This window comes from Dama dama, chromosome 7 (genome assembly GCF_033118175.1).
Source record: "Dama dama isolate Ldn47 chromosome 7, ASM3311817v1, whole genome shotgun sequence".
Lineage (NCBI taxonomy): Eukaryota > Metazoa > Chordata > Mammalia > Artiodactyla > Cervidae > Dama > Dama dama.
The window spans coordinates 49,865,866-49,877,040 of record NC_083687.1 but is presented as its reverse complement, the minus strand read 5'-3'; the positions used below and the strand labels follow the sequence as shown (position 1 = coordinate 49,877,040).

The 11,175-nt window shown below is 48.8% G+C and overlaps 1 long non-coding RNA gene across 1 annotated transcript; it reads left to right on the top strand.

Annotated features, from left to right (window-relative positions):
• The first annotated feature begins 453 nt into the window (after positions 1 to 453).
• Positions 454 to 8,139, top strand: LOC133059211 (uncharacterized). Its single transcript, XR_009693502.1, has 3 exons — positions 454 to 586; positions 1,611 to 1,790; positions 7,852 to 8,139. It is a non-coding gene; the product is annotated as an uncharacterized LOC133059211 (long non-coding RNA).
• The last annotated feature ends 3,036 nt before the right edge of the window (positions 8,140 to 11,175 follow it).

Sequence of the window (11,175 nt, the reverse complement as noted above, 5' to 3'; positions counted from 1 at the left end):
AAAAAAATAGATGAGTAACACGTAAAAATAAACCAAGGCCTTGAAACGAGTGCCCTAATTAAAGATACACCAAAAAACCCAAGAGAATTTGATAGAGATAGATTTTTCTTTCAAACCTTAAGGAATTTGCCAAAGGCAAGGGAGAGGTCCCCAAAGTGCTAAGTTGTGCTGTGTAGAACGTGTCCCTATCTACACTCGCTCTGGGAACATGGACCCCTGGCAAGAGAAAAAAAAGGTGTGATTTAGGCTGTGGACATGAAAGCCTTCTGAAGCATCTTGGGAAACAGGAGATAAGATCAGATCAGAAATTAAATAATCTGAGAACACACTGATAACGCGACGTGTTGCAATCAATTCAAAGTTCACATCTTGCTTGATTTATGCGTCCATAATAAAAATCAATCAAAAGCTGGTGCTTCTTCAGTGTAATTTTAACTCTATTCCATGGCATCTCCGGCCCCAGGCAGGGGTGTTCCTGGCTTCTATCTTCAGGGAGCCGGAGCAGGTCGGGGTGGCCTGGAGGAGTTGCCATGTAGCTCGGATTTCAAGGGGACTTTCTAAGTGAGGCGCTTAGGCAAGACAGTAGGTATTACAGTGACGGAGGGTTGGGTTTGAGCCTTGGAGCTCCTCTGAATGGCCCTCTGTTCTTTATTTCACTCTGTTTACACTGTGCCCTGTTGTTTCCCAGATTTCCAAGGTTAAAACTGGCACCCCCATCAAGGCTATTTGAGTCCTTCAGACTTTCCCAAGCTTCTCTGCTAATCCTGTGTGTGCAGCGCTTTTCTGATAGCTGGTCGTGAATGCGGGGGGGGAGCGTGGCTTTTCTTCACTACTGCAGAATCATTCCCCGTGTGACCATCTGAGATGTGTTCCATGTCTTTCATCCTCTTACCAGTGGGTCATTCCCGTTTATGGGTTACAGTATTTCACTTCAGGTGAGAGGTTGTCATTATCATCCCAAACGTAGTTAATTTATTGAACACTTACTGTGTGCCAGATGGTGTACACTTACACCCTTAATCTTAGAGTAATCCTGTGAGGCATCCCCCTTTTTACAGATGAAGCAGTTGAGCTCAGGGGATACCTGGAGGTTTCAGTCCAAGATCTGGGGCAAGTGGCTGGCAGAGCGGGGCTGGGGATCCAGCTCGCCCATCAGTTGCTCTCACCCAGTTGTTCTTGGCCGAGGGTGATGGTACCTCCCGGCGGGCTGTGTGGCAATGGCTGGAGACACTTCACGTTATCACGGCTGAGGGACCGAGACTGGCATCTAGCGAGGAGAGCCCAGAGATGCTTCTAAGCGCCCCAGGATGAACGGGAGTTCGCTGGCCAAGAGTTGTGCCCCGCTGTACTGTGCTTAGTCGCTCAATCGGGTCCAACTCTTCATGATGCCGTGGACTGTAGCCCACCAGGCTTCCAGCCCCACACATCCAGTGCTGTCCTTGAGAGACCTGGCCCTAACCTCTGTGTCCATCATATTCTAATCCTTTCTCGTTTTGCGTTTAGGTCTTTGCATTCAGCAGGATGTCTTTGTTGGAATAGGTCCTAATGGTGACTCTTTCGGATGTACCCTTGTTAAATTAGGGTAAGAAAGCGCTGCTCTCCCCGCCCAGGTTCCTTGGCCCAAGTTCTCTCCCCTGAGTTGGACCTGAAGTCCGGTTAACTGCTCAGCAGAGCGTCCACTCTGCGGGAACAGCGTGTCAAAGTCGGATGTTCTGAGACCGGTTACCTGGTTCCGGGGTTGACTTGGTGAGATGCACCAAGACTTGGTGAGATGCAGGACAGCTCTGCAGGTACGTTTTTAATTGTCATGTGTGCTCAGTCGCTCAGTGGTGTCTAACTCGTTTGCAACCCCATGGCCCGACAGGCTCCTCTGTCCCTGGGATTCATCAGGCAAGAATACTGGAGTGGGTTGCCATTTCCTTCTCCAGGAGATCTTCCCAACCCAGGGCAGAACCCACGTCTCTTGTGTCTCCTGCATTGACAGGTGGATTTTTTACTACTGAGCCATCTGGAAAGGCCCCATTGGAAGGTGAAAGGAGAAAAGAATTCTCTTCCCATTTCCCTATATTTTCCCATACTTTGAAATATCACCAATTTTGCAGTAGCTTGAAAAATTGCAGGGGCGGAGCCGAAAAGTTATGCTTTTGAGCTTTTTTATTAAAAAAAAAAAAAAAAAAAAAAACCTCTCTGGTGCCTAGAGTCTAGTTTATTTTGGGCTCATATGCATGTGCCTTTGGGTGCGAGCCCCTGAAAGTGGCACCCAGGTCTCAGGATGTGGTTCTTCCTTCCTCCCAGAGTATGGTCCCGTTTCTTTGAAGTTAATACATCCTGAAAAAGGAGACAGGCTTCCTTCCCATGCTTCTTATGAACACAGGGGATGCAGGTAGGTTAAGGAATTATTTGAAAAGCCGCCGCCACTGCCCTCCAAAAAATGAGACCCAGAAACAAGTTTGGAAACTTCTTGAAAGGAAGAGTGGAAGGAGGTTTGAAGAATAAAGGTCACAAACAGGGCTGTTGATGTGAGGTAGGAGAAAGCCTGACAGAGAAGTACAGGAACAGCCTATAACTTCCAAAGTGGAGTCAGGCTGCACGTGAAAATCTGATAGCATCAAGTTTTAAGCACTTGATGTGGGCTTTCCTGGTGGCTCAGATGGTAAAGAATCCACCTGCAATGCAGGTGACCCAGGTTTGATCCCTGGGTCAGGAATATTTCTTCTTCTCGTGGAGAAGAGAAAAGCAACCCACTCCAATATTCTTGCTTGGGAAATCCTATGGACAGAGCAGCCTGGTGGGCTACAGTCCAAGGGGTCGCAAAGAATCGGACACAACTCAGAGACTAACCCTTTTTCTCTCTTAAGCACTTCATGGGCACAAACATCTGGAAACCTGTCTGTGTTCTGGCTGCTAAGTACAAATACCCTGAGTCAGAGAAGCCCTGGGGGACACGGATGAGCAGCCCTGACATTCCTTGTTGAACTCAACTTTCCAGCAACAGAACGAGGGCGCAGACAGCGTTTGCAGGGTGAACACTCGGAGCCTACGGCACGGTGTGGCCCACACCTTGATGGTCTCCAGGTTTACTCTGCAAACCAGTCACCTGGGGGCCCAGCCAAAAGGCTGGTTTCAGTGGCTTCGGGGTGGAGCCTGAGACCTACATTTCTGACGGGCTCCCAGGCCACAGCAGGCCTGCTGCTTCTCAGACTTCACCTCCATCTTGCCTCCCACAGCGCCTTCTGCATACACTCAGTTCAGTTCAGTTCACTCACTCAGTCGTGTCCGACTCTTTGCCACCCCATGGACTGCAGCACACCAGGCCTCCCTGTCCAACACTAACTCCCGGACTTTACTCAAACTCATGTCCACTGAGTCGGTGATGACATCCAAACATCTCATCCTCTGTCGTCCCCTTCTCCTCCTGCCCTCAATCCCTCCCAGCATCAGGGTCTTTTCCAATGAGTCAGTTCTTCACATCAGATGGCTAAAGTATTGGAGTTTCAGCTTCAACATCAGTCTTTCCAATGAACACCCAGGACTGATCTCCTTTAGGATGGACTGGTCGGATCTCCTTGCAGTCCAAGGGACTCTCAAGAGTCTTCTCCAACACCACAGTTCAAAAGCATCAATTCTTCAGTGCTCAGCTTTCTTTATAGTCCAACTCTCATATCCGTACATGATTACTGAAAAAACCACAGCTTTGACTAGACGGACCTTTATTGGCAAAGTAATGTCTCTGCTTTTTAATATGCTGTCTAGGTTGGTCATAGCTTTTCTTCCAAGGAGCAAGCGTCTTTTAATTTCACAGCTGCAGTTACCATCTGCAGTGATTTCGGATCCCCAAAAAATAAAGTCTCTCACTGTTTCTGCATACACTACTATAACATTAATTATATGCTTCTGGTCTCATCGAGCTGTGAGACACTTGAGAGTGGATTCCATTTCGTGTTCATCTTTCTAGCTCTAGCTCTTGGGACACAGTTGGAGCACAGTAAGTGTTTATTCAATTGAATACATTTGAATTTGTGATGCTAGATGGACCTCCTTATATGAATGACTGGTTCATTCAAAGCCCTCCTGAGCCCCCCTCCCATGACTAGGGGTCCACAACAGCACAGGTCAGTGTGACCACACACAGACGGCAAGCTCAGCCTCTAGAGACGGCTCGAGTCGGCTCTCTCTCTCAGTATGTACACGAGGGTGTACCCACACCCCGAGACCAAGCTCGAGTCAGGAACCAGAAGATCAGCTCTGTGCGCCGATGCCTCCACTCTTCCTCGCCCACTCCTGATGGTGACCAGGAGCCATCCTCTCTCCTTCTTAGGTCACTCTCTTTTCCACATCACGGCTTGGCCATGGGCTACTCCCACACCCGTCTCTTCCTCTGGGACTTTGTGGAGGGGAGCACTGGCAGGACCACAGAGAATGTCCATGTTTCCAGGTCCCTGAGCAAATACCACCACGGGCTCTCCAAGTTCATGACCACCCCTGTCAAGCCATGCAGAAACAAGGTCAGAAGACATCAGGACAGACTTGGGAACCCTGGGAGAGATGACTTGAAAAGGCAGGAGGAGTTGCTTCTGGAATGTGGGTATAGAGGTGGGAGCAGGGGAGGGGGAGGGCAGGGAAAGGCTGAAGGAGCCTTACAGTAACTGACCTGTTCCCTGACAAGGAGATTTAGAGGATGTTTACAGTTAAACGTATCCATTTGGAGATCCGTGAGGTACATACCCACAACCAGCGTGGTGGTGACTCACTCAACAAGTCATTCCTGGGCTCTCCACACTTACTAATACAGGTGCCTCACGACGTCAAGCAGTCGTCTAGGGGACAGGCCACGAGCTGGTGGCCCTGTCTTGGTCCAATTAAACACTAGCTCAACGCCCAAAAATACATTGAGTTCTTTACTGCTGATTCTCATACAAACACCAAAGAGGGAGGGTCCATTCACCACACACAGAACAGTCAAGTCCCCCTTCCCGGTGTCCCCACTCCACACCCTCACACCTGTCAACCACCCTGAAGCCCTATCCTCTCCACTCCAAGCTCCCAAGTTCCTCACACCCGGCTCACCCCTCTTTCAGGGCAGAAGCAAGAGGCTGAGGTGACGGTTCAAGAAAAAATAGTAAACTGTTACCCAAACCTGTGTTCCAAACTGGAAAGGGAACCCGTAGAATCCAGCCAGGTCCAAAGACAGGGAGCCTCTTCAGTTACCTTTAAAAAAAGTTTTAAGAGGGCAAAGATAAATCTTCAGGAGGCCATGACATCACCCGCATCACGGCCGGGATCTGCCTCCCAGGCGAGAGCCAGGTCCAGATGGTGCTTATCAAGGAAGCTGGTGAGAAGGAGCAGCCGTGTTTATTGTGAGAATGTACAAGATCCTTTGTCACTGTTTATTGACCATTCCTGACACATCAAATGACCAATGTGTACTTCATCATCTTGTTGGATGGATATTAGTGTAAAAACTCACTCATCAAGTCCTAAAGAACTGCCTCTGCCTGAGGCATTCTGCAAAGACTTAAAGTTGATCATAAATTCAACCAGACATTTTCATCCCTTCCAGCCCCATGAGCTGGACGTTCTACATTTGCCAACTGACCCAAGTCTTGCAGGAAGTGGAAAGGCCTTTGTTCGAATCCCCACCAGCAACAAATGGCTGCTTTTTCTCACCTGGGGCCACCTCACCCAGGATACTAAGAATGGCTAACGTCTATTGAAAGAGGGCTACACACCGGGCACAGATTGTTAGCGCTTTTCCGGGGATTTTTACACTCAGTATTTGCAGATGCATGAAGTAAGGTCGACAGTCATCCCCCTTCCGAGACGGGGAAGTAGAGGGGCAGCAGGATTAAGGGGCTGCCCAAGGTCCCGCTGTTAATACCCAGAGGAGCCAGGCCACCAGGCCCGGAACTGGTACCCTCGCCTCCTGGAAACTCATGGCACAAGTCACTCAGGAGGAGGGGGGTCCCCTGCTTTCTGTGTGAAGCTGATTCACAGCTCTGAGTGGGCCTGCATCCACACAGCAACCACCACCAGTTCAGGCAAACAGTCGGTCACCTTCTCAGGGAAAGAGCATCCCTAAGTGAAGTGAAGTCGCTCAGTCGTGTCCGACTCTCTGCGACCCCATGGACTGTAGCCTATCAGGCTCCTCCGACCATGGAATTTGCCAGGCAAGAGTACTGGAGTGGGTTGCCATTTCCTTCTCCAGGGGATCTTCTCGACCCAGTGATCGAACCCAGGTCTCCCGCATTACAGGCAGACGCTTTACCGTCTGAGCCACCAGGGAAGATCTAGAATATCCCTAGGAACATACCAAATACACAGACACTGCGTGGACCTGGAAGCTTCCTGGAGAGTGACTATTAGAAAATAGGAAAGGTCTTAAAACCCAAGACCTGCCATTTCTAAGTTATCCTGCCCTCGGAATTCTACACGCTACCCTCGGAACCTCTCATGAAAAACTTCAACTCTTGAAGTTGAAAAACTTCAACCAGATCTGAAGTTGATTCAACCCCATTTCAAATGTTCATTTTTCTCCCCAACTTTCTGAGTAAGTCAAATTTTAAACAAGTAGAGTAACTTGTACTCTAGTAAATGAGTAGAACTTAGCTTTCTTGTTGAACACTGAAGTAAAAGATAAACTATCTAACGGGTGAGAGGTTATCCTAATATTATTGTGACAAAACCCATAAACCATGGTTATTTTAATTTTTCTAAAATTATACTTTTTTCCTAATATGTAAGTCTTCTTTTTTGTTATTTGGGACAGTTTTGCCTGAGACAACTTCGCATATTCAGACAACTAAGACTCATCCATGACAGGTCAACATTCACTTTGGAAATTAAAAAAAACTTTTGAAACACTGAAATAAGGACTTCCCTGGTGGTCCAGTGGTAAGGAATCTGTCCTCCAAGGCGGAGAACACCACTCCCACCCCCGGTCGGGGGACTGACACCCCGCATGCCATGGGGCAATCCAGCCTGCTCACCGCAACCAGAGAGGCCCGCGTGACAGAGGACACAGCCCAGCCAAATAAATAAGCAGAATAATTAAAAACACGTAAATGAAGTGGGTGGGCACTTACCCTCTTATTTATTTTAAAACAGAATTATAACGGGGTGGGAGGTGGGAGGGAGGTTCAAGAGGAAGGGGATGTATGTACACCTATGGCTGATGCATGTTGATGTATGGTGGAAACCAACACAATATCATAAAGCAATTATCTGTCAATCAAAAAGAAATTAATTTTAAAAAACAGAATTTTAACAGTAGCTTAAAGAATTGAGGCATAAGAACTCATCTAGAATCACACCAGCCTATTGAGTGAGCTCTTATTTTCCCTCCCAGATTCACACATAACCTTACACATCTACAAACCTGTTCAAACCACATTCAACCATGCTGATTAGAACTAGAACTGCTAGAACTGTCTTTGTACAAACTGTCAAGCAGGGTCTGTCCCTTTTCCATCCAGCCACCCTCTGAGCTGGGTTTTTATGCACTCCGTGTCCTTTATCAACACTGTTGTGTGCACACTCACTCAGTCGTGTCCGACTCTTTGCGACCCCCTGGACTGTAGCCTACCAGGCTCCTCTGTCCACGGGATTTCCCAGGCAGGATTACTGGAGTGGGTTGCCATTTCCTTCTCCAGGGAATCTTCCCAGATCAGGGATCAAACCCTCGTCTCCTGCATTGACAGACGGGTTCTTTACCACTGAGCCATCAGGGAAGTCCTCTTTATGACACTAATGGAATCGTGAATATTTACATATGTTTTTGACTTTCTCAAAATGCCTTTTCATCCATCATCTCTTTTAATCCTTACAGCTCCATTTTTTTTTTTTTCTGAACAGTTGCCATACAGCATGTGGGATCTTAGTTCCCCGACCAAGGATCGAATTCATGCTTCCTTCAGTGAAAGCACCGAGTCTTAATCACTGGACCACCAGGGAATCCTTGCAGTAACTCACGAGGCATCACTGCTTTCCTAAATGCAAGAAGCATATTACATGCTGTGCTGTGGCAAACAGGTATGGCCACAGCAAACCATCTGCAGAGGGCCAGGGAGCAGGCATGTTAGGTTTTGTGGGCACACGGTCTGTCTCAGCTGCAGCCCCTCAGCTCTGCCCCTTCTGTGCCGAAGCGGCTGCAGGCACCACACACATGAATGGGTGTGTGCCTGTTGTCATGAGACTTTACTGATGGACGCTGGGAGGCCTGTCATTTTCACAGGTCACAAAACAAGCTACTTCTTTTGACTCAAGCATTAAGAATGTAAAAGCCACTCTCAGCTCGTAGACACCCAGGTGGTGGGCCAAAATGACGCATTTGTGGGCCATGGTGTGCCAACCCCGGGTCCAGCACTGAGGCTCTTGGAATCAGGAAGGACCTTGAGAGACCTCTGAGGTGTTTAACTGCTTCTCCTCTTGAGAGAGTAAAGCATCAAATCCCTCCCAAAAGTGACAGTCCACCATGACCTGCTAAGATGAGACCCCAGATACTCTGACCCCTGGCTCAGTGCACTTCCTACCAGAAGCCACTGCTTAAAATAAAGGCAAACAGGAGGCCAATTAAAGAGATAACTGTAACAGCCGCTCAGCACGGCACCCGGAGACGAGGACGCCCAGCGCCGGCTGCGCGGCCGCCACGGCCCCTGCAGACAGCGCCTGGCACGCGTTCAGAGAGCTTGAGAAACATCACTGGTTGAGCAGAAATCGTTCCAAGAAACAGCACCGTGACTTTTGCTCTGCTGCTGCCTTGCTCTGCTGCAAGGTAACTCCTCCTCTGCCTGAGTTGTGAAACCTGTAAAATAAAGCAAATTGACAGTTTGCCATTTTAACTTTTATGATAGTTTCACTTTTTATACCCGCTTCACCAGTCCCCAAACAGAATGCCACTACCAGTCAAGGCGGACTGTTTTGCAGGTAATCGCTGACAAAGCGCTCGGTTGTGTAACTGCCAGAACAAAGCAGTTTAGCTCTCTCACTTCTTCTGTTACTTAAAATCCATGTTATGTCACCTCTGTTCATTTATTTTCTGCTGCTCCAATAAGAACAGACCCTCACTTGCTGGGGTGCAGGGCAGCTGCCCCAGAAGCAGCAGCTGAGACAGAAGCAGCCGTCCTGAGAGCTGGAGCAGAGACCACCACAGGGGTTGCGTGTCTGTGTGTGTGTGTGTGAGTGTGTGTGTGTTGGGGGGGTCTGTGTGTATGAATGTGTGTGGGTGGGTCTGCGTTTGTGTGTAGTCTGTTTGTGTCTGTGTCTGAGGGTCTGTGTGTGTTTCTGTGTGTGTGTCTGTGCGTCTGTGTGTGTGTGCATGCACAGAAAACTGGAGACAGGGTTAAACTCTCCGGGGAAGGGGAGCAGAATGACCGGAGAACAACAGAACAGAAAGCTACCTGACCGCACGTGGGCAGAGAAAAGGACATTACGCTTACTTCCTCTTCTCTGAAGCGTTTCCTCCCCCCGCTCCTCCTGGCTTCCTCCTGTCTCTGGGTCCTGGAGGCTCTGAGTCATCCCGTCTGGACAAAGGGCCCTGGTGGCCAAGCCCCTCCAGCCCAGCCCCCGCCACCCCACTCTGGGACCCCGAGCACTTTGCCCCCCTCCACTGTGCGCAATCCCCGTGTGCAGTGGTCCTGTGGGACTCTGCCAGCCCCGCTTCTGGCCTAGGAGCCCCCGAGACAGGGCTGGGTTCACCTCATCTGTCACTGGATGCCAGCGCCTCGCAGAACGTCTGACACACAGCAGCAGAAAGTTTGTTCAGTGTCGCTGAGTGAGTGAATGACCCTGATTCCAAAAGTGAAAAAGAAAAAAAAATCCACAGAAATATGAGCCAATGCTTTTCAATGAAGCTTCAATGCTGGTCACATAAATACCTATTGCCCTGATGGGAAAGCTGGACTGAGCCCAGAGCCCACTTTGATTTCCAGAGGAGCTGTGGACCCCAAGGAGCCACTGGCCTTCTAGGGGGAAGGGCTGCGGGAGGTGCTGGGGGTTATTTACACAGCGATGCACCCAGCTGGCAAGAGCCCTTGGCTCTTCCAAGTCCTAAGACTTCCGGAAGAAGGGTCAGCAGGGAATGCTGTGATGTGAACCCAGTTCTTCCGCATCATTTCAGGTGAGACTTCCAGAAGTATCCAAAGAAGCAAAGCAGTAATAAACTGGAAAGTCAAAGAGCTGTGCCCACACTTCCATGGCGGCTCAGTGGTAAAGAATCCTCCTGCCAATGCAGGAGACAGGGGTTCAATCCCTGGTCCAGGAAGATCCCACGTGCCACGGAGGAACTAAGCCCGTGCCGTGCTCAGCAACAAGAGAAGCCACTGCAATAAGAAGCCCAGACTCCACAGCTAGGAGTAATTCCCAGTGTCCACAACTGGAGAAAAGCCCACACAGCAATGAAGACCCAGCACGACCATAAATACATGTATTAAATAAGATAAAAAGAGCTGTCCCCACAATATACCCTCTCTGTTCCACAGCGGCTTAAAAAATGGGCAGCATTAACCGTATTTCTCCCACCTTACTCCTAACCTGAAATATTATCAGGCAATTTGCATGTTGCTTTATTCAGGCTTCTTTTTTAATACATGTTACACTTTCAACATCTATTTAGCATCTACTATGTGACAGGCGCTGAGCTGAGTTCCGTGGGGAAACAGAAGAACAGAATGGTGCTTCCGAGAAGCTCGTGGTCAGTTGGAGGAAATAAGGGAGTCGAGCTAACCATTTATATTCAACAGACTTTTATTTAAGCATCTACTAAATGCCAGGTGTTAAAAAAGACAGTAGGTTAAGTGAATTAATTAGACCAATAATTCAAAGGGAAAGGTCAGCAAAGACTTAAATCACTGTCACACACAGTACGTGGTAGAGCAGGCTGGAACACACGGCGTTAAGCACCAAAACTTGGCTTTGCGAGGGGGTCAGAGACGCTGCCACGGTCTAAGTTTTTAACTGGACCTTGAAGAAAGAACAGAAATCCACAGGAGCAGTGCAGAGGGGCAAGCGAAGGAGGAAACTTATGGACCGAGTGTAGAGGTTAGGTGAGGACCAGGCCCCAAACATTATGATCTAGAGAATAGCAAGCATGCAGGCAGTTAGAGGGAAGCCAGCTGGAAAGGGAAGGGGGTACCATGCTAAAAATAAAACGGGTGATATGCCCCACGAAGCAATGGTGAA